Consider the following 24467-nt stretch of genomic DNA (forward strand, 5'->3'; position numbering starts at 1 on the left):
GGCAGATGAGCTTCAGTGTAGAGAAATGTAAAGTCTTGCATGTGGGGAAGGGGAACCCAATGTACAGCTATACGATGGGAGGGAGGGTACTGGGGGAAGGCAGCCTAGAAAAAGACATGGGGGTATTGGTGGATAAAACTATGAAGCTGGCAGCGCAATGTGCAGTGGCCTCAAACAAAGCGAACAGAATGTTGGGCATAATCAAAAAGGGTATCACTACCAGAATGAAGGAAGTTATTCTACCACTGTATCGAGCGATGGTGCGCCCACATCTGGAGTACTGTGTCTAATACTGGTCGCCGTACCTTAAGAAGGATATGGCGATACTCGAGAGGGTCCAGAGAAGAGCGAAAAGGATGGTAAAGGGCATGGAAAACCTTTCATATGCTGAAAGGTTGGAGAAGCTGGGGCTCTTTACCCTGGAAAAGCGGAGACTTAGAGGGGACATGGTAGAGACTTATAAAATCATGAAAGGCATAGAGAAGGTGGAGAAGGACAGATTCTTCAGACTAACCGGGCCAACAAAAACAAGAGGGCATTCAGAAAAATTCAAAGGAGATAGATTCAAAACAAATGCTAGGAAGTTCTTCTTCACTCAGAGGGTGGTGGACACCTGGAATGCGCTCCCAGAGGAGGTGATAGGGCAGAGTAAAATATTGGGCTTCAAAAAGGGATTGGATGACTTCCTGAAGGAGAAAGGGATTGAAGGGTACAGATAGAGGGTAACATCTCCAACTACAGACATAGAAACATAGAAACATAGAAAGATGACGGCAGAAAAGGGCCAAGGCCCATCAAGTCTGCCCACTATAGACCCTCCCCTTAAGATTAGCTAGTGTTTTGCCCTGACCCTCTTAGGGATCCCACATGGGCGTCCCATTGATTCTTAAAATCTAGCATGCTGCTGGCCTCGATCACCTGCACTGGAAGCCCGTTCCACCGATCAATCACTCGCTCCGTGAAGAAATACTTCCTGGTGTCGCCGTGAAATTTTCCGCCCCTGAGTTTGAGCGGGTGCCCTCTTGTGGTTGAGGGGCCTCTAAGAAGGAAGATGTCATCTTCCACTTCTATACGTCGCAAATATCCCTCTGGCTGCCAAATTAATGGAAGGCCTGGTAAATGCTGACCTAAACAACTACTTAGACAAATTCAACTTACCAACCAATCTGGTTTCAGACCCGGCTTCAGCACTGAAACTATAATGGCCTCCCTTCTAAACTTCCTACACTCCCTTCTCAGTCAAGGCTCCAACGCCTTGATCCTCCAACTGGATCTAAGCAGCGCCTTTGACCTAGTTGACCACTCCATCATGCTGAACTGTTTGGAGTCAATAGGCATCTCAGGAAACACCCTTACCTGGTTCAGGGGATTTCTCGAACTCAGGTCTTATCAAGTACTCAAAGATGATAATCTCTCCTTCAGCTGGAACAACAACTGTGGACTCCCCCAAGGCTCCCCGCTCTCACCGACCCTCTTCAATATCTACCTCATCTCATTGGGATACCTTTTACAGAGCTTAAATCTCACCTTCCACATTTACGCTGACGATATCACCGTCGTACTTCCACTATCCGATATTTCGCCGAATTTCATCATTCACCTATCCAATATCCTAAACCAAATAGAACTCTGGATGAAGGCCTACAAAGTCAAACTGAACACAGAAAAAACCAAATTTTTCCTAGCCTCTCCCAAAGAGCAGATAAAAGACAACAAGATTCACGTGAATGGCAAAGATTACGAAATTGATCAATCTATTAAAATACTAGGGGTTACTCTTGACAGACACCTAACACTAGATAAACACACTGATCTAATGTTCAAAAAATGTATCTCTACCCTTTGGAAACTTCGCACCATCAAAAAATTCTTCGACGAAGCATCCTTTCGTCTACTAGTACAAGCCTCCATCCTGAGTACTCTGGACTACTGCAACATCATATTTTTGGGAGCATACAAAAAGTCCCTCCACAAGCTAAGATTAGCCCAAAACACTGTCGTCCATCTCATCTTCGGACTCAAGAAATGGGAACATATCTCTCCATATCTCCAAATTCTCCACTGGTTACCAGTAGAATCCAGAATACTTTTCAAGTTTGCCTGCATCAGCTTCAAAGCGATCTTCGGGATGCTACCAACTTACCTAGCCAACTTACCAATTCCTCACCTACTGCCCAATAAAGACCTCCCGCAGAACAAACCTCTTTACTTACCCATCCCTGAAATCATATCACTACAAGAAGTACCTAAACAGAATGCTTTCTTTCTAGGCAGCCCAACTGAACACATGGCTAGCAAAACCAATACTCGAAGCCACATCATACGCGGACTTCAGAAAATCTCTGAAGACCCGCCTCTTCAACACCACCTAAACTCTCCCCCCTACCAGTTATAATCCTCCTCGAAAGTCCTCCCCCTTCCTTTTCCCTCCCCCCAACGCTTAATCCTGTACACCTCTCTTACACACATTATATATATCTAGCTGTAAACAGCATTGATCTCTTGTAACTGTTCATATTGTATCATCCTATAACTTAGTATAGCATCCTGTATCTTATTGTAAACATCCTGTAACTGTTTTCTTGTTAATATCTTGTACCTTATTGTAATCACCCAGTACCTGCTCACTTTGTATTATCCTGTATCCTACTGTTAACACTGTACTCTCTCTAGACACGACTTTCACTGTAAACCACTTCAAACTTAGGGTATAGCGGTATATAAGAAATAAAATTATTATTATTATACAGGTACTAAATGAATAGGGAATAAACAATTTAGGTAAAGGACCACTTACAGGGCATGGACCTGGGGGGCTGCCGTGGGAGCGTACTGCTGGGCACGATTGGCCCCTGGTCTGACCCGGCAGAGGCAATGCTTATGTTCTTATATATGTTCTTAAGAACATATAGTATTTTGTATTAAAGTTTTGGGGTTGTGGAACAAATCGTCTGAGTTTCCATTATTTCTTATGGGGAAATTTGCTTTGATATACGAGTGTTTTGGATTACAAGCATGGTTTCAGAACGAATTATGCTCGCAAACCAAAGTTTTACTGTATATCTATTTTTTATTTATATTATATATTTCACATTATTTCCTACAGTAGATGTTTGCTGAATATTGACCTGATTGAGGATGTTTTACTTGTATATGTCTATTATCTCTGCATTGTATGTGCAGTATGTCTATCTGCAAGTTTCTCTGTATGTTTGCTTACATACAGTGGCGCAGTAAGGGGGGATGAGGGGGTTGGTCCACCCTGGGCGCCATGTTGATGGGGGCACCAGCACCCCTCTACCTCTCCGCCCCCCGCCTCTTCCCATTCTTCCCCTCCATACGCATGCCCTCCCCCCCTACCTCTAGCTATTGCTAGTGGTGGTCAACAACGTGCTCTTCATGACCCCATTGGCTCTCCTGTTGATGTGACTTCCAGGTGCCGTGCATAGGAAATGACATCAGAGGGAGAGCCGAAGGGGTCGCGAGGAACACGTTGTTGTCTGCCACAAGCAACAACTTCAGCTAGAGGTACGGAGAAGGGAAGGGGGGGCACGCACGGCAGGTGGGGTCGGGGAAGGAGCATGGTTGGCGCGCTGCAGCCAGGAATAAGGAAGGAGGAGAGGTTGGAGATGAGGGCAGGGGAGGGATGCCACTGTCCCAGGCGCCTCTTACCCTTGCTACGCCACTGCTTACATAACATTGATTTTTCTCTTTTTTTATCTTGTTATGTGGATTTCTTAAGAACATAAGAATTGCCGCTGCTGGGTCAGACCAGTGGTCCATCGTGCCCAGCAGTCCACTCACGCGGCGGTCCTTAGATCAAGGATCAGTGCTCTAAATGAGTCCAGCCTCACCTGCGTACATTCCAGTTTAGCAGGAACTTGTCCAACTTTGTCTTGAATCCCTGGAGGGTGTTTCCCCCTATAGCAGGAAATCTTGGGTCTTTATCTCTGCCTATTCCCTTAGCGAGGGAGGAGATTGAAGGTTAAGGATGCGCCAGATATTTTTGTGCTTATTGATAACTAGTAATATTTTAAACACTTTTTATAATAGTTAATAGTGCCTGCTGCATATATCTTTTGATCTTTTTATTCCTTCATGTACATACATTTACAGGGCTAATCACTGGCTGGGTCCCAGAAGGATCTCATCAACACATGTAGGGGTCAGACACAATGTCTTCCTGCCAATGTAAAGTTTAATAAAATCATGTCTTTTTCCATGTAAAGTTTAATCAGGTCAAGACTTCACAAGGAGCCATATTTCGGCAGACACCCGTCTGCATCAGGAGTCACAAATTCTTATATCATGTACAAATTAAATGACTCCCATAAAAACAGGAAAACCAATTTACTACTACTATTTATTATTTTTATAGCGCTGAAAGGCGTATGCAACGCTGTACATTTTAACATACAATAGACAGTCCCTGCTCAGAAGAGCTTACAATCTAATTTAGACAGGACATTTCAGGGTTGGGGAGGTTATAGGTATAGGTATCTGACAGAAGCAGGGTTGGGGAGATTATAGCGGGCATAGGTATCTGACAGCAGTGAGGGGGAGTTAAGAGTTGAAAGCAGTTTCAAAAAATGGGCCTTTAGCTGGGATTTGAAAATCTCTCACTGTGTTTCACCTGGCATTTGCTGTTGTGGGAAGCTTCCTTGTGTAGCACACCCCTACACCCTCCACTCACATCTGTACTCATGCCCCTCACCATCTTTGCACTCACTGCCCCATACCCTTACACACTCATACTTTACACACATATCTCTCAGGCATTATCTGACACCCTCTGTGCACTCAGCCATAATCCACTGCACTCTCACACAAGCTACATTCTCCTATATCCCCCACACTCTCCCACAACCCAAACTCCCCCAATCTCCCCCCTCCCTCTAAAACAACCAAACACACAGAGGTGATTTTAAATGGTGAACGGTTAGGAAGGTTAGAATAGGAAAGCACTTATTAGTTTCTATTCATTTTTACCAGTGAAATTGCATGCAGAATTAATCTATCCAAGGCAGGATTAACCAATAGGCCAAGTAGGCATGTGCCTAGGGCCTGAAATGGTCAGGGGGGCCCGATGAAGGAGGGCATCAACATTGTTTTTTCTAAACGGCGATAGGCCCCTCCAGCATCGATCGGCAACACAGGCCCCACCCCGATCAGCAACGCGGCCCCCCCATCAACGGAAAGTAAGACAAGCAAGCAACGCAGATAAGAAAGGCAACGGGAACTGTAATTGTGCAAGCGGTGCTGTTTGCCCAAAGCTTCCCTCTGACGCAGCTTCCTGTTTCTGCCTGGGCGCATGGTGGGGTGGGGCGGGGCAGGGGGCCAAGTGTACTTGTGTGCCTAGGGGCCTTTTGACGAATTAATCCTGCCCTGATTCTATCATTATGCTATGAGTAATATGATAAATTTTCATTAGAGTCCTTGAGAATAAGCCAATTTTCAGGCCCCAGGTTTGAATATTGAGTTATTACTATTGAGAGAGGAGATTGAATTAACATTGAGAGAAAATACAAACACACGTACCCTTAAAGAATGATATCAAGTTTACACATTTGCAATATGCTTATTATTATTTTGATATCCAACAAAAATTGGTCCACAATCAATATTTATTCAAAACTAGAAAAAAGATGGAAAAGGACAGAAACTGTGCTTCCCAATCCTTGGGTAAAAATAGTACTGTCAAGTAAATTGATTTATGTGTATTTATATTTCCTGACAGTAATACTTCAAAATATGTATGTGTTAAACCATTTAATATTGTTTAATTTGTTTGAATTTTGGCTGTGTGTTAATTTAATGGACATCAGTATGAGCCATGTAAACGGTGCCCAATATAAGGCTCAGGCAGTAACCTTGCGATGACTGGCATCATCCGGATAATATCTGGATAAGGATAACTGCCTCATACATCATATTTGTCCATGGCCAAAAAGCAACAAATTACTAAAATAGAAAAAATGATAAGTGACCCAACTGTCCCTTTACAATCTTAAATCCCCGAGATATGGCATGTAAACTCCTAAGGATAAATTAAATGAGGTGTCTGTGACCAAACTTACTGTGATAAAAATAAAAAAATATATATAGGAGTGTAAAAAAAATTTTTTTATGAAAAAAGTGATGATAACTAAAGACTGGAGTGACAAATAGCACGTTTGAAAAATAAATGGAAAGGGTAGACACGCCCAAAAAAAGAAAGAAAAGCAAAAAAATGAAAAAAGTGAGCAAGAGTCCAAGTATTCAGAAAGTCATGCTAAAAGTTCATGCAATAAGCTGAAAAATGACTAGCAGTCAGTCCGTAAATTTAAATAAAGATCACTTGAACGATTCCAAATCGCTGTGTATCAAAGTCCAACTGTTTGTATAAAAAATTCAAAAAGAACATACATTCTGTGGGTCATCACTAGAATGCCCATATGTCCCAATTTTGAAAAAGTAATAAATACTTAGCTTGCGTTCACTGAATGTAGAAAGTGCGAGTGTTTCTAGAATCAATCACTACCCGCAGGAAATCTCCACTCAACAGAGCTCCGTTTCGTCCACCTTCGTCAGGAGCAAAGATCCTTAGTAATCAGAATCAAACGACAAGCTTCCAATAAAGCTGTCGGAAAGGCGATGGTCAGACAGTCAAAACCATCAACCTCTTGTGCTGGAGCGGTCTCAAATAAAGCCACCACCTCATGAAATGAAATCAAAAAATGGCGCCTCAGGAGAATAAGACGCCGCGGGAGTCCAAACTTGGCCACGCCCTCCCAAGATTACTGAGTGACGTCAGACCATTTTAAAGGGAAATGCCACAAAAATACCGATAAAACCCCAAAGACACTTAGAAGGTTACGTGGTAAAACATTTATCCACGTTTTCGTTGAGTCCCATGGGTGGAAAAGACTTCAATTGGAAGATCCAATAATTCTCCCGTTGGAGCAGATACTGGCTGCGATCCCCGTCATAGCTGGAAGAAATCTGTTCCAAAATTCCCCACCGAAGTTGGGAAAAATCATGATGGTAAGTATCATTGTGAAGAACCATGGGAGCTGTCAGCTTTTTGGTGTTAAGGCAACTGCGATGTTCAATTAAACGCGTTCTAATACTGCGAGTAGTGCATCCCACATAAATTAAGCCACATGGGCAGGAGATAACATACACCACAAACTGGGAATTACAAGAAGTCATGGATTTCAGATAGTAAGATTGCTTCGTTGAGGGATGGACCCATTTGTCGCCTCTAATAGACGTGCTGCATACTGAACACTTCCCACACGGGGAATGATACCCTTTGCCCCGAGGTCCTGGGGGTTTGATTTTAAAATCCGAGGAAGTCAGGTGCTCGGATAGATTTTTTCCCCGAGTGAAAGCAATACAGGGATGCTCGTGAAACACTGGATGAAGCTGTAAAATATGCCAGTGAGCCCTGGCATTATTATTTTGAACATTAAACGTACACCTGTAGTTTTCAAATATACCTCCAAAACGTCTCCTGTTCTAGAACTCTTCTTTCTATGAACACATATGAAAGGGTGCATATGCTTTTAGACAGCTACAAATACATTTACTTGAAAGTGGTCGGCTTGTGCGAGTTAAGTCTACTGTATATTTAGCACTATGGGAGCAATTCTATCTATAAACTGGGCACTTCCATATAGACCACCCTGAGCATGCGCAGATATGAGCCTGTTCTAAAGCAGCTTCCCCTCTTCTCCCTTCATTTCCAATCCCCTTACATATGCAGGTAAAGCTTCCATTTAGGTTGGAGCATTAGGAGAAGGTGAGCTGCTGTGCCATGTCCCTAACTTGTTTTAAAATCACCTCGTCTATCCTGGTAGGGCTTAATTGCACATCATCTCCTCAGCCTATCTTGCAATATGAATTATATATCATATGGCTGTTATCACAAGAATTGGTCCATGGCAGCAGGAGATGGTATGTACTTAAGTGCTTCTCCTGCTGCTTGGATGGGTGGAGCAACTGAAAAACAAGACCAGGTGGCCTTTCACCAGTCACCTCTTCCCAGGACTCTGCTGCCACTGCCACAACCATCCCTGTGAGCTGACCATCTCAAGTGGTCTAATGATACAACATCCTCTTGTCATATCCAAAATCCACTAAAAGATAAACATTTACTCCTCAGACTTCCTCAAATTGAACAGAACCGACCTCAGGACCTTGGGTCATTCAATTCATCATCTTTCTTCATAAGCATAAGCTCTTTTTAGGCCTGACCCTCAAACATTTTCTGATCCAGTCTGCCATCTTAAAATCTACTCCGTTTATTTATAAGCCTTATGTGGGGCAATATAAAACACTTTTCAGAATTTCAAGTATACCATCTCTCCATCACCCAGGCCTGAAACAATCTCCCTCTGGTAAACTCATGCTGCCTCTCATCTAAGAACTAACTGAATAGAAAGTGCTTCACTATATTTGATTCAGAAGAGTGTCCATTTATTTTATCACCATGGATTTTGTCATCACTTTTATAAAGGGAGCCAACATCTGATTTCTTCAGTCTTGCAAAAGTACTGCTGTTTTTAAAACTCCTTCACTGCATTCCCAGAATCTTTCTGAGTTCCTTTAAAATCCTGGCATGAATTTCATCTGGCCCCAAAATGATTTTCACTCTCTTTTTCTAGTTCCACACAAATCATCTTCCATAAATAGCATAGCATATTCCCCTACCATGTTTCCTCTTACCAGCAATAGGCAGCCTTCTTCACATTTCCGGGTCTTCCCTAACCCTCCACACATGTTTCCTTTTCTTCTCTTAATCCCCTCTGCCTTTCCTCCTTTTATTACCTACAGTGGGTAATTCAAGCAACAGTTTCAAGTCTATATTTATCAAAAACAAGTGGGAAAATTGTCAGAAATTGTCACACTTAGCTTGAAGCTGCTGCTATCTCTGCCTGCTCTGGAACTGGCTTATATATTCACAAGTAAAGTATTTGCATTCAGTGTATATAGTAACTTTGTAAATGACAGCTGATAAAGACCCAAATGGTTCATCCAGTCTGCCCAACTGTACACACTCTATAAATTAATGATTTATTTTAAATTGTCCTTTTTCTTAGATATTTCTGGACCGGAAACCCAGAACTCTGCTCAGTATCGTGCTTAGGTTGCATCAACTGCAGTCTCCATCAAAGCTCACTCCAACCCATCTAAACCAAGACCTCCCTAGCACATCCTCAACTGAATGGCCTTATACGGGACACAGACTGTGTATTTTATAAACAGCCAAGTCAGTCAGTGTTCAGCCGGTGGCAGCCAGTGGTTTATTAAATACTTACCACTGCAGACATAAAATTAGGCCTTAATGTTCAATGCTAGGTTATGTCCAGGCACCAGCACTGGGTCTAACTAGCCAAAACCTTGCCACTGGGATTTATGTGGGTCTCAACTGATATTCATAAGAATCCCAGCTGAAGGAGAAATTAGATATCACTACCAGAATGAAGGAAGTTATTCTGCCACTGTATCGGGCGATGGTTAGCCCGCATCTGGAGTACTGCGTCCAGTACTGGTCGTCGTACCTTAAGAAGGATATGATGATGCTCGAGAGGGTCCAGAAAAGAGCAACAAGGATGATAAAAGGAATGAAAACCTTTCATATGCTGAAAGGCTAGAGAAGCTGGGGCTCTTTTCCCTGGAAAAGCGGAGACTTAGAGGGGACATGATAGAGACTTAAAAGATCATGAAAGGCATAGAGAAGGTAGAGAGGGACAGATTCTTCAGAAAAATTGAAAGGAGACAGATTCAGAACAAATGCTAGGAAGTTCTTCTTCACTCAGAGGGTGGTAGACACCTGGAATGCGCTTCCAGAAGAGGTGATAGGACAGAGTACGATATTGGGTTTCAAAAAGGGATTGGAAGATTTCCTGAAGGAGAAAGGGATTGAAGGGTATAGATAGAGGGTTACTATACAGAATATTAAATGATTAGAGAATAAAAGGTTTAGGTAAAGGATCACTTACAGGTCATGGACCTGGGGGGCCGCCGCGGGAGCGGACTGCTGGGCACGATGGACCCGGCAGAGTCAATGCTTATGTTCTTATGATCATTTTCTTTCTTTTAATCCCTCCAAACTGGCACAGACGCATGGGTTTACGCATCTCTACCAGCAAGCGGAGACAGAATAGATGACTTCAGTGATGAGTATAAGTGGACTGTACAGTCCCCCTAAAGTCAGTTCTCGAATAGCCAAGCAGCAAGAAGCCACATGCTAGCCAAGAACCCCAAGCCTGATGTCCCAGAAGTCAACTTGCATAATTGGGTAAACCTTTCTGAGACTACCTATTGCTCTTTTGCTCCTCTTTCTACTAAAACTGTTTCCGACTCCCGTAAGGCTTCCTGGTATCTTCCTTATCATAGAGAACTGAAGCAGAAATGCCAAGCACTGGAGCGCAAATGGAAAAAATCTAAATCTCCTGCGGATAGACAGTCTTGGAGGGTTAGTATTAAAAAAGCTAGGAAAAATTTTTACGGTGATAACATTATCAGATCCAATAATCAAAGCAGTTCTCTGTTCAACATCTGGCACACTTTAACTTCTAATAATGATTCATCAATTCATCCTTCCTCTCCAGCAGCGGACGATCTAGCAACATTTTTTAATGAAAAACTCGCTGTTATAAGAAACTCTTTTCCCTCACTAGCCTCTTACAATTCTCTGGGGTGTCAGGTCAAAAGCGCGCCGGGACAAAGGCGCGCGCAGACAATTGAGCGCAGCGCGGAGGCGCGCGCCGAAGAAAATTACTGTTTTTAGGGGCTACGACAGGGGGGGCGTGGGGGGGAACCCCCCCACTTTACTTAATACAGATTGCTCCGCGTTGTGGGGGGTTTGGGGGGTTGTAACCCCCCACATTTTACTGAAAACTTCACTTTTTCCCTGTTTTTAGGGAAAAAGTTAAGTTTCCAGTAAAATGTGGGGGATTACAACCCCCCACAACGGCACCGCGATCTGTATTAAGTAAAGTGGGGGGGCTCCCCAACAAAAACCCCCATCGGAGCCCCTAAAAACAGTAATTTTCTTTGGTGCGCGCCTCTGTCTTGCGCTCAATTGTCGGCGCGTGCCTTTGTCTTCCGCGATTATGTCTATGAACCATTCTCTGGTGACCAGTGACACTAATCTTATCCCAGTAGACAGAACCTGGACAGTCTTTGAGTATGTATCTGAGGCTCAGGTTTCAAAACTGTGCCATAAACTAAATATAAATGTGCCTTGAATCCGTTTCCTTCATACTTCTATGAGAAAATTCCCACCCAGGCTATTTCACCTCTTGCCAGACTTATAAACTCTGCCTTACTATCAGGTCTATTTACTGCAGAGATGGGCCACATTGCTCTGACCCCACTCCTGAAAAAAACTGATTTAGACCCAACCTCACCGTCCAGTTATCGACCCATAGCGATTATTCCTCTCCTGACCAAAATGTTAGAGTCTATCATATCTGCTCAGCTGTTATCATACTTAGAGAGATTCTTCATTCTTGTACCTTCCCAATATGGTTTCAGACCCAACTTCAGTACCGAATCTCTATTGGTCTCACTAATTTCTAAGGTTCAGCAACTACATTCACGTAACAAGTTCACAATCCTATTACAATTTGATCTATCTGTGGCCTTTGATGTTGATCACCACAATATCTTGATAAGAACATAAGAACATAAGAAACGCCTTCACCGGATCAGACCTAGGTCCATCTAGTCCGGCGATCCGCACACACGGAGGCCCAGTTAGGTACTCCCTGTAGGAGACCCGGATTTCCTGTATCCCTCGATATGATTTGCAAGAAGGTGTGCATCCAACTTGCGCTTGAAACCCAGAACAGTAGTCTCCGCCACAACCTCCTCCGGGAGAGCATTCCAAGCGCCCACCACTCGCTGTGTGAAACAGAACTTCCTGATATTTGTCCTGAACCTGCTGCCACTCAGTTTCAGGCTATGACCTCTTGTCCGTGTCACATCTGAAAATGTCAGTAGTGCTGCTTCCTGGTCTATTTTGTCAAATCCTTTTAATATTTTAAAAGTCTCTATCAAATCCCTTCGCAGTCTTCTCTTTTCGAGGGTGAACAGTCCCAGTTTTCTGAGGCGTTCTTTGTAGCTCAAATTCTCCATACCTTTCTGAGATAGGCATTGATTCTACAGTTTTAGACTGATTCTCTAAATTCCTATGATCTCACTCATATACTGTTAACATGAATGGCACCATGTCATCTTCTTGGAAGCCTCTATGCAGTGTACCACAGGGATCACCTCTATCCCCTATCCTCTTCAACATGTGTACTTTAAAACTTTTCCATCTATCTCCCTTTGAAACATTATATACATATGCAGATGACATCTTTGTCCTTCTTGAGATAGATTCGAATCTCACAAACCTCATAATGAAACTTCAATCTTGGGCCCTTACTGTGCAAATTAAGCTGAATGAGTCCAAAACCAAACTACTGTGGCTTGGCCCTAAACTAGATCAACTACTTTCGTCCATTTCATTGCCATCTGGATCTTCACTACAGATTGAATTCTCAAGTAAAGTTTTGGGTGTCATTATAGACTCAACACTTTTATTCAATGACCATCTTAATTCTCTGGTGAAAAAAATGCTTCTTTAGTCTCCATATGCTGAGGAAAGTGAGATCCTGCTTCCACCAACAATATTTTGCTGTCCTCGTACACATAGGCAGCGGAACGCTTTTTTGTTTAGGGGGGGCCCAAAATCTCTGCCCAGACTCCACCCAAGCCCCACCCTGATCCCACCCCCATAATAATGATAGTATTAATTGTAATACCATTTTTTTCCATTCATTTTTTCATATATACACACAATATAACCATATTAACAATACATAATGGTTAAACACAAAATTAAACTACACAAAGCACACTGTATGCTTCTCAACATTCATTCCTAACAGAACACCTGGCCTTGGTCACACATGCAGAACACAGATAATAACCCCTATGCAAACACAGGACCACAAATAAAAGTACTAATATACACAAATGAAACCCTAAGATTCCAGACTCTAAATGCATTATAACACCTGAGAAAGAAAAAAATTAATTTCTTCCTGCAGAATATAGACAGCAGATATAAATTCTCAAAACTGACGCTTTTCAATCAGTAAACTGAAAAAAAAATAAAATCATATTCCCTACCTTTGTTGTCTGGTGATCCAATCATCTTTTCCCAATCTCTGGTTGCACTTCTTTCTGTCTGTGTTCTTGTGTTTCCATGGCCTTCTTATCCATTTGCTGTTTTTCTCTCCTTCTTCATGGTCTACCCTACATTCATCTTTGGCATTAACTTTTAACATTCAGCTTTCTTACATTTTTCTGCTTTCTTCTCAAAATCTACTTTTCTGTATCTTTCCTTCCCATCTATCCATGTGTATCATGTTCTCTCTCTTTCTTCTCCCCTATTCCCATCTATCCCATAAGAAGCATTTCTTCTATCTCTCTTCCCTGCCACACCCATTGCTGTGCACCATCTCCTCCCTCTCTCTTCTCCCTTTCCCTCCATCCCTTTGCACCATCTTCTCCCTCTCTCTCCAGTGATCTGACATAAGTCTTCCCCCTTACACCCTCATATGGTCTAGCATCTTTCTCCTCTCCCATGGTCTGGCATCTCTCTCCTTCCCTCCCTCTTCCCATGGTCTAACATCTCTCTCCTCTTCTTCCCGCAGTCTGGTATCTCTTTCTTCTCTCCTTCCTTTATCTGGTCTGGCATCTATCTTTTCCCTTCCAGTGGTCTGACAACTCTGTCCTTCCATCACCCTTCTCCAAAATCTGACATCTCTCACTTCTTTGAGTCATCTCTCCCAGTGTAATATTTTTCTTTCCCTCCTCTCCACCACTATCATGTCTAACAATTATCCCTCTTCTTCCTTTCCCCATGTATACCATCACTCTTTCCCTCCCAATCCATGAACCTATATACAACAATTTTCTTTTTCTCTTCTCTCCCCCACTGGCAGCACCCCTCTTTTCCTCATTTCCCAGCACCTCATCCATGCATCATTTGTCCTTCCCAACCTCCTCCCAGCCTGTGCAACCTCTATCCTTCCCTGTCTCCCCCCAACCCATGCAGCATCTGTCCTTCCCAAACCCCTCCCAGCCTGAGAAACATCTGTTATTCCCTGCCTTTCCACCTGCCCTCCCATGCCATATCTCTCCCTTTCCAACTATCCTATCCTCCTATTCTATACATCTCCCTCTATACCATCCCCAGGTCCACCATCTTTGCCTTTCTCTTTTCATCTTCCCTTCAAGTATCTCATTCCTCTTTCCTTCACAGCACCCCACGTCCAACTACTCTCTTTTTCTATCCCTCCAGACTAGTTCCCCCATGTTTCTGGCCCTATAAGTCCTTCCCCTTCACTCCTCACTTGGCACATCTTTGCAACCCATCCCCCATTCTACTTAAAAATCAACAAAAAACCAGTCATGGGAGCTTCCTGGCTCGGCATGTCCTCCCCCTTTTGTTATAGGGGAATGGTTTAACGCAGCCTGCAGCCTTCCTCACCGCGTTCCTTGTGCCATGGTCTTTCCTGGCTGAAAAAGGAAGTTGCGTCATTGAGGGCAGAATGCAGCACAAGGAATCGGGGAGAGAGGCCGCAGGCTGCGTTTCACAGCCGGTGTTGAAGGCAAAGTTGGACCGGCATGCTTAGCTGCCCTATTCTCACTACCCCTAACTCTGGCCCTGCAGCTCCACACCTGCTCTCCCCTCCCCCCCGGTCGCTATTATTTTAAACTAGTCTTTAAGCCCGTTACATTAACGGGTGCTAGAAAATATGTCTGTCTGTCTTTCTGTCTATCTGTCTCTCTCTCTTTCCCGCTGTCCCTCTCTCTCTCTCTCTCCTTGGCTCCCTTTTTCTGTCTGTCTTTCTGTCCCTCTCCCTGCCCGTGTCTTTCTTCCTTTCTGTCTGTCTCCCTCCCTCCTGCTGTCTGTCTGTCATTCTTTGCCTCCATTTCCCTGTGCAGCAGCATTTCCACCCCACTTCCCTGTGGAGCAGCAACAGCAACAGCATTTTCCTCCCCCCCTCCCCGACTTCCCTGTACAGCAGCAGCGGTATTTGGCTTCCCCTCCAGGTCCCTGTGCAGTAGTTGCAGCATTTCCCCCACCCCTTCACTTCTCTTACCGCGATCTGGCCTGCTCCGTTCGTCCCCTCCCCCGCGTTGTGGCCTGCTGCGATCTGGCTGCTCCGTTCGGCTCCTCTCCCTTCCCTTCCCGTGGTTTAGCCTGCTCCATGGCCCCCTCTTCCCTTATAGCGTTCCCCACAGGCAGGCAGGCCCAGCTTCTTCCTTGCGGCTCGAGTCCTCTTCTTTGTCGGCCCCCCCTTCCCTTCATGTCTGTCTGTCTGGGTATTTTTTTTCTTTGTCTCTCTCTCCTTGCATGCTGCCTATCTGTCATTTTTTCTGTCTGTGAATCTCCCTCTGCCTCCTTCCTATGTCCTTAGTGCCCCTTCCTATGTCCTTAGTGCCCCTTTCTATGTCCTTAGTGCCCCCAGTGCCTCCTTCCTCCCCCCCTCCGATGCCAGCCAGCCTTCCATTGAAAACCCTCCACCCCCTGCGTTGCCTCCCATCCCCCTTCCATTGAAACCCCTCATGCCAGCCTGCCTGCCTCCCATCCCCCTGAGCAGCATATTTCCATGGAAACCCCCTCCCCGATGCCATCCTGCATGCCTGCCTTCCATTGAACCCCCCACCCCCCCTCCAATGCCAGCCTGCCTGCCTCCCATCCCCCTTCCAGTGAAACCCCCCATGCTAGTCTGCCTGCCTGCCTCCCATCCCCTGAGTAGCATGTTTCCATGGAACCCCCCCCCCCGATGCCATCCTGGCTGTCTGCCTTCCATTGAACCCCTCACCCCCTTTCCGATGCCAGCCTGCCTGCCTCCCATTCCCCTTCCACTGAAACTCCCCCCGATGCCTGCCTGACTCCCTCCACCCAACCCCCCCCCCCCCACTGACCCTACCCAGCACAACTGAAACCCCCATTGACCCTCCCATCGCTACAGGGCTGACAAACCCGGCAGGAGCAGCAGCGTCCCAGGCACACTAAACGCTGCTTCGGCTCTTCTACTGGCCTAATTTCCTCTGCCGCGTCCCTGATGACGTCATCAGGGACGCGGCAGAGGAAGTCCGACACAGGCGGGGATCGTGAGAGGAGCCACCGCTGTGTCTTTCAACTAAAAAATACAATACGGCAAGGAGCAGCAGGGAGCAGGCCAGACCGAAAAGCAGAACCCTAAGCCGCGCATGCGCACTTCTACCTGCGGGTCGCTACAGCTCACGGAAAACCGGCGCACGCAGAGGAAGTGCACATGTGCGACTTAGCGTTTTATTATATTAGATGTTATAGCAGTCGCGGCGCTGTATCCATCAGAAGAGAATTCTAACCTCGGCCTGCCCCAGAACTCTTCCTGCAGCAGCCGCCCGCCTAGGCAGGAACAGGAAGTCAATACTGCAGGAAGAGTTCCGGAATCCAGCTGGGCCCCCTATCATTCTGTTGAGAGATTATGAGTATGGCCTGTGTCCACATAACTGCCAGCTAAGCATCAAATTGTGCATGCAAATTTATAGAATTTGGGGGTGAGTAAAATAAACTCAATTGAGAATAGTAGGGCTTGAGTTAATAACATGTATTAACTCACATTAATCCAGTATTGTGACTCACCACCCTTATTTCATCTGCCCCATGTTACTTATCCTTCAGGAAATCTCTCAAATCTTTCCTCTACGACAAATTTCTTGAACCTCCCCCATCACCAAATAACTAAAGACTACCTCTTTAGTTGGCCTCTCGCACTGCCTCACCACTACATACTTAACTCTGCTGTATATCTACTGTCCCCTGTATGATAAACCTACTCTGTTTCTTTACTGTATAAAATACCTATACTGAATATGTACAGTTCGCATTGTATCATCGCTGTAAATGTACAGTCTCTTACTCTGTAAACCGCTCTGAACTGTTTGTGGTACTGCGGTATATAAAAATAAAGTTATTATTATTATTATTATTATTAATCCAGTGAGTATTGTGACTCATCATACGAATCCCAAACAGTATGTGATGTATTTTCATATTTTATCTGTAACCTACTGCTAGTTTTGGGAATATTTTATTATTATAACAGCACATGCGTGTGTCTCTGCTGTAGATAGATTATCCTTTTAAAAAAGGTCAAGCACTGAATGCTAGAAAAACATTCCATTTTTTATGTTTTCTTTTTTTGAAGCTTTGGCTGTCTAGCTTGTTTTCACTGAAGCAGAGCATCCTTGCAACAAGTAAAATACAAATCAGAATTACTAACAAAGCTCTCTCTGCATAGTGGAAACTCACCCATCTCTGTCTATCCATCTTCTCATATAATGCACAGAATGCAGGAGCCAATAGTTTAGCCCTGCAGAGTAATTCATATGAGTCTTTTACTTCAGAAACAATATGAGGTCTGTTCAAAAGGTTCCAGGACTGATTTTATAAAAATATATTAAACAGTCTTCTGGAAACAGTCCTTAAACGCATCTTCGGGAATTGCCAAAAGTTGCTGCATTGAATTTTGCTCTATGTCTTCAATGGTATCAAATCGCTTTCCTTTCAGCACGGATTTAAGTTTAGGAAACAAGAAGAAGTCAGCAGGGGCCAAGTCAGGAGAGTAAGGTGACTGAGGAAGAACTGTCATCGCGAAAACACACTTTCACAAAAACTGCTGTAGCTCAGAGACGAAATCAGATATCAACAAACAGAAAAAAGGAGGTTAGTCATGAGATTTCAAGCTACTCAATGCTGCTTAGCACATCTCAAAAGAACTTCCTATTGACGCGCAATTCAAACTATCCTGGAACTATTTGAACAGACCTCGTACAAAGTAAAGGTGTTTGGTATACTGTAAACACAAAGAAAGATTAGGTTCTAACCTTGATAATCTTTTTTGTAGTTATGTCTAGTGGACCTGAACCGCAGGGTCTTGTATCTGAACCCGCAAGTTGCTTGCAGAAAACTGTCAGTTATGTTTTTCAACTCCACCTCCTTCCCAGGGAGCTGCTCCTGCCCCCTCAGTTCGTACAAAAGCAATCAAGCAGCACTGTAATGAAAGACATAACTGGAAAGAGGGAAACGGGGAGGAATCCCTGACAGTACAATTCTGTTCTGCTTTGTAACAAACATTACCAATAAAAATATCATAACATTCAAACAGCTGTTATAAAAACAGATACAAAAAAGTGTGCAACCAGCACTAAGTTTATATTGAGCTCATGTCATGCTACTGTATCTAGCAGAGACTTGAAGCAGACTGTCTGGAGCATTCTCTTTCTTTTATTTTTTATTCAGCTCTCCTGAAAGATGAGATTTCTCCAGCACCAGACTGATTTCAAGGCAAAAGGTGGGTGAAGCCCACATACAGAGTGGGGCGTCAGGACCACTAGACACATCTACAGGAAAGATGATTATCAAGGTAAGAACCTAATCTTTCTTTCTAGTGTAAAGTGTCTAGTGATCCTGAACCATTGGGATATGCCAAAGCAGTCCCCAGAATCTAGGGCATTAATTAATCTGAGCCTGCCTTCAGGATGGAAGTCTTCCCTCCTGCCTAAATGACACCCCCTCCTCCCCCCCCCCACACACACACATCCAACATCAGCAGGAGGGATGCCACTTCCTTCTGCCTAAACGACCCCCGCTACTCCCCCATCTAACATCAGAAGAAGGGATGCCCACTCCCTCCTGCTTAAATGATCCCCCACCGTGATGTGAAGAGGCATGCCTCTCAACAGTGAGTGTGCCTGTAGCCACCAGCATCCCCCCTGCCCCCCCTCTCCCCTCCCCCCCCCACACACACCCATACCTTTACATGAAGACCAGCAAGAAGGATGTCCACTCCCTCCTGCCGGCAGGCCCGCCTCTTCACATGGTGGGCCTTACCCTTCTTGGTGCATCCTGGAATGCACTAGTAGAGGCCTAAGGCCCTGATTGGCCCAGGCACCTAAGGCTCCTCCAATTACAGGGGCCTTAGGCATCTGAGCCAATAAGGGCCTTAGGCTTTAAGCCCCTCTCAATGAATCTCAGGGTGCACTAGGAAGGAGAAGACCAACAATTATGAAGAGGCGGGCCTGCTGGCAGCAGGGAGTGGGCATCCCTCTTGCCAGTCTTCGTGTAAAGGTATGGTGGGGGGTGTGGGGATGTCAGGTTTTGGCAAGTCCTGCCAGCTGAACTGATCGGGGGAAAAAATAGGCAGCTGAAATGTAAGTCAAGATTTTCCAGCCTATATTACAGTCACCTATCTTTGCAATCAGGCTCAATTCTCTAACGGTGCTGTCATGTGATTGACACACAATTGGTGGCCACTGACATGGGCGCCGATTAGAGAATCCGGGGGTTTCTTTCTCCGTGGCTGGTACTGTTCACTCTCCTGTTTTAATCTCAGCATAGAGGGTCTCAGTGCTCAACTCAGGTTGGTTGGTGACATTACAGTACTGCATATATGCTCCAAAATAAGTGCTAATCCCAGTTTAAACATGAAGAAAAAAGTGCTTAAATTCTCTATGCATAAAAATGTATTTGTCCTGTCTTAAAATCAGCTGGATTTCAAGTAGCCCGAGCGATCCACAGCTGATTTTCAGGAAGGATACTGCATCTTTCAGAGACATTATTTTTTTACACCTTCTCATTATTCATATTTATTACTCTGAAACTATATAACTACAGTAGACTCTGCTAACCGGAATTCAAGCAACTAGAACAAAAAAAAATTAAAAATACTGTAATACTTTAAATAAAAATGAAAATAAAATCAATTTCTGGTGGAAATTTAAGTGTAAACTTGGCATCCCACATGTCCTCTAGTTTGTCTGGAACAGTTTATGGTATGGCATAGTATGGTGTATAGCAGAGGTGTCCAACCTTTTGGCTTCCCTGGGCTGCATTGGCCGAAAAAAATGTTTCTGGGGCTGCGCAAACGCTGCAGCAAAACAGAGGAGGGAGCCGACAAGACGGTAAACACCTGGGGGCAGCAGAAGAAAACACTGCATCGCCCTCGACTGGGGCCGCACAAAATACTTCACGGGGCTGCATGCAGCCCTTGGGCCGCAGGTTGGACACCCCTGGTGTATAGTACTAGTTAGGCGTATTTTTAATAGTAACTCTCAAGCATCCAGAAACTACATTTATCCAGCATCTATCAATCCCCATGGGTGCTTGTTAACAAAGAATACTGTATTACTAGCATCTCATGCACTGATCCTAACATGGCACAACAGTTTTCTACAAAACATTAATGCAAATGGAACTATGCACATCTCAAAATGTTACCGTCAGCAGTAACAGCTTTATTTAGCGTTGCAGATGTAGATTTCTGGAACACCAACCTGTAAGCACTCTCTGTCTCCTTGGCTGCTACTGTTCACTCTCCTGGCAACTTCTTTTTTTCATAAATATTACAGCTTGCAAAATGTTTGTTTACCAGAAAAAAAACCCGGAAAGAGGCAAAGATTTTCCAAGACTAATATAGTAGAATATCTTCTCTCAATATTTTCTCTACCATCTACTTGTATCTATGGCACCTTTCCCTACATTTATTGATGACTAAAAGCTACATTGTAAAGTTAAAAATGTGTTACAACTTGGGTAAGTGGGGTTGAGGGTAAGGAACAGGAGGATTATAGTGGGAGGGATTATTTATCTAAACAGATTTGTTTAAACTACTGTTATTGTAAATATTTTGTGGTTTTGCACTAATAAAAATATTTAAAGTTAAATGTGTAATTAAACTCTGGAATTGGAGAATGTGGTAAAAGCAGTTAGCTTAACAGGGTTTAAAAAAAGGTTTGGATAATTTCCTAAAAGTCCATAAGCTATTATTGAGATGGCTTGGGGAAATTCACTGTTTATTCCTAGGATAAGCAGCATAAAATCTGTTTTACTCCTTGGAATCTTGCCAGGTACTTGTGACCAGGGTAGATCACTGTTGGAAACAGGATACTGGGCTTGATGAACCTTCAGTCTCTCCCAGTATGGCAACTCTTATGTTCTTTAAAAATTGTGTTAAAAATTATGGCAAGGATGTCTAGTCTGTGTAGACTTTCTCATCAGGATCACCCAAATGTTGAAACTTGGTTTATATTCGATTCAACTTTTTTTTTTCCTTTTGGGGGGAAAAGTCAACTTGGTTTATATTCGAGTATATACAGTACTTCCTTCCCTAAAGGGGTCCAGTAAAAAAGAGAAAGCACAGAGGCTGCCAGTTTGGTCCACAGCTGTCCCCTCCCCCCCCCCCCCTACCCAGGGCTTACTGGGAAAAAATAGTGAGACCAGTCCCAGAAATATTACCCAGTACAACAGGGGTTGCTAGCTTATTGCACAGCTCTCCCCTGAGCCACAGAATGCTTTGAAGAAGAAAAGATGAAATCAATGGGGAGATTTGATCCCGTCTTCAAACAGAAAGAGACAGGCAAAGAAATAGAAGCTGGAGAGTGATGGAAATCTAAATAAGAAGGTGGTAAGACCCAAGCCATGGAGGGCATCCTTACCCGCCTAATCCAGAAAGGGAAGCACTGGCAACAGAAGGCTAAAAGCCATACAAAGTGAATTTTAAAAAGCATTCTACAGTATAAACACTGACAGACACCACTGTGTGGAAGGAGTGAGAGGAGTGAAAAAATCAAAACCTCACCTGTGCCCTAAAAAGACCAAGTATTACAATGGATGCTCTGAACCTTTTTGATCAGTCTTGCAACTACCTTACTCTGTTTTTATGAACAGTTTGCCTCATTTTAATAACACTGCTTTTGTATATACGAGTTTGGGAGATATTATGTTATCTAGCTCTTGTATTCCACCAACTCCCACCAACAGAAACATAGTAACAGTAGATGACAGCAGATAAAGACCCGAATGGTCCATCTAGTCTGCCCAACCTGATTCAATCTAAAAATTTGATGGGTTTTTTTTCTTCTTCTTCCTAGCTATTTCTGGGCAAGAATCCAAAGCTCTGCCTGGTACTGTTCCTAGGGTCCAACTACTGAAGTCTCCGTCAAAGCTCACTCCAGTCCATCTACACCCTCCCAGCCAATGAAGCCCTCCCCAGCCCATCCTCCACCAAACTGCCATATACAGATACAGACCGTGCAAGTCTGCCCAGTACTGGCCTTAGTTCTTCACTATTTACTATTATTTTCTGATTCTAGGTCCTCTGTGTTCATCCCACGCTTTTTTGAACTCCGTCACCATTTTCATCTCCACCACCTCTCTCGGGAGCGCATGTGGTACAAAACAGACAACAAAAGAATAAAGAACGCAACAGAATATTCCGCAAATATGTTAGCACAGACATCAAACAATTAACCCCTTCCTTTACTAACGCGTAGTGCGGGTTTTAGCGGCGGTAACTGCTCCGACACTCGTAAAATTCCCATGAGCGTCGGAACAGTTACTGCCACTGCCGGCACTAAAACCCGCGCTACGCGTTAGTAAAGGAGGGGGTACAAGAAGAATGTATTAAATAAGTTTAATTGTCTTACTACTGAGTCTCCCTCGTTCATTTTTCAGCAAGACTAGATTGTGCCTGTCAATTACTTTCTCTGATTTTTATAAGCAGCCATCAGGGGATCCTTTACTGGGCTAATGAGCTTGGGGAAATGATCTTTAGGGGGGGGTTGTTTATTTTGGCCATAGACACCAATAAAATTGTTCTTGTAGCTGCCTTTGGAGTCACTCTCAGCCCCAGCTATCTAAGGCCTCCATTACAGTAGGCAAGTGTTTTTAACATACAGAGGAAATTACAGTTCAACAAGCTGAAAGACTAGAAGCCCAAAGTCTCTTAGGAAGCCTTTAGAGAACCCTCAATGACACGCAGTTTCCCAAATTCTTCATCCAACAAAGGGTGCTCTTGCTGCGCTCAGTTTTGTAATCTGACACCGCTCTTCAAAATTCTCTTTTGATATCCGGGCCTCAGGATACTCATTAATGTCAGCTGATTTTATGATCAAATGCATCAGACATGCTCAGAGGCCGATGTAATACCGTAAATCAGGGGTGTCTAACCTTTTGGCTTCCCTGGGCCGCACTGGCCGAAAAAAATGTTTCTGGGGCCACGCAAACACTGCAGCAAGACAGAGGAGGGAGCCAGCAAGACGGTAAACACCCGGGGGCAGCAGAGGAAAACACTGCATCGCCCTTAACCCGGGCCGCACAAAATTCTTCACGGGGTCGCAGGTTGGACACCCCTGCCGTAAACCCTGCACACTCAGCTTCAGTGCAGTTTCCTAACACAGGCTTCGAGAAAATGTTGTGCTCTCAATGCAGAACAAAAATGGCATGTAAATGAGCATGGTGTTAGAGATTGTATGCTTAAAGAAAGAAAAATGCTGTACGCCAGCACAGTAATCTGCTCTTGTTTTCTGCAGCAGGCATTTTTGTTCCCTCTGTTTCAACTGTCAGTACCTAAGGCAATCCCCAATCAGTATGCAGTGCATAGGCACTGACAGGAAGGGAGAAAAAATAAATAAAATGAACCCCTTTGGCTATCTGGTCCAGGAAAACTCTCTGATGCCCAAGTAGGTTCTTATGCTATCTACCCTCTCTACAAAAAATTCCTGATGGCCCAATTAAGCCCCCAAACCACCCCAGCCACTCTACAAAACAGCCTCCTATGGCTTAAGTGGGCCACAAAGCCCTCTACCCCCTTCAAGAAACTGCCTGGAAACCATCCCCACCTTGGTCAGTAGACAGGAGCAATATTCATTCACTCTTCCGTCTGTTGCTGCCATCTTACAAACTACATCAGAACATACTGTTAGCAGGAGCGGGCTGAGAGAGACACAGAGACTCACCGAAGCAGCAGTGCGTGGTGGACAGGGAGAGCGCGAGGCGAGCGGCAAACTTGCTTTCTCCATCGGGGTAGAGGCGACAGTAACTCCGCCCACCCCCATCGCATCAGCAGAAGGCGCCTGGGCCCCTCCATAAAAGGAGGGGGGACAACTTGGCAGTGGGGAGAGTGGACATCTCTCCCGCTGCAGGGGGAGCACGCAGCAGAGCAGTGGCAAGTGTTTCTTGGTAGCGGGAAGAATGGGTATCTCTCCCGTAGTTGTGGTTTTTTTGGGGGGTACACGTTTTTTCTGCGTATGTGCCCATCGTTATCACCAGCGATGGGCACATGCAAATTTAGCAAATCTTTGCTGCTATCTGGTGACCTTATATGCATGTGTGATTATTTGAAAATGACTCACTTTTTTCAATTCGTTATCAAAACGGCTGCGTTAGCAGACCATTGCTTTGTAACGTGTTTTTTTTTTTTTTTTTTTTAGAATCCTGGCCTCAGTCTAAAGGGAAAGTTTTTAAAAGCACACTAAATATTAACTTTTTATATCAGGAATAATTCCCACTTTAGTGGATTTATATACATTTTGTGTGTCTACCACACTGCCCTTTTGTGCAGTGGTTTTTACCACAGATT

At 44.2% G+C, this 24467-nt stretch overlaps 1 protein-coding gene across 2 annotated transcripts in view; it reads right to left on the minus strand.

Moving 5' to 3' along the window:
• Positions 1-24467, minus strand: part of RGS8 (regulator of G protein signaling 8) — a 100272-nt gene that overhangs the window by 27200 nt on the left and 48605 nt on the right. The window lies entirely within an intron of this gene.

The sequence above is a fragment of the Geotrypetes seraphini genome, chromosome 12 (genome assembly GCF_902459505.1).
Source record: "Geotrypetes seraphini chromosome 12, aGeoSer1.1, whole genome shotgun sequence".
NCBI lineage: Eukaryota > Metazoa > Chordata > Amphibia > Gymnophiona > Dermophiidae > Geotrypetes > Geotrypetes seraphini.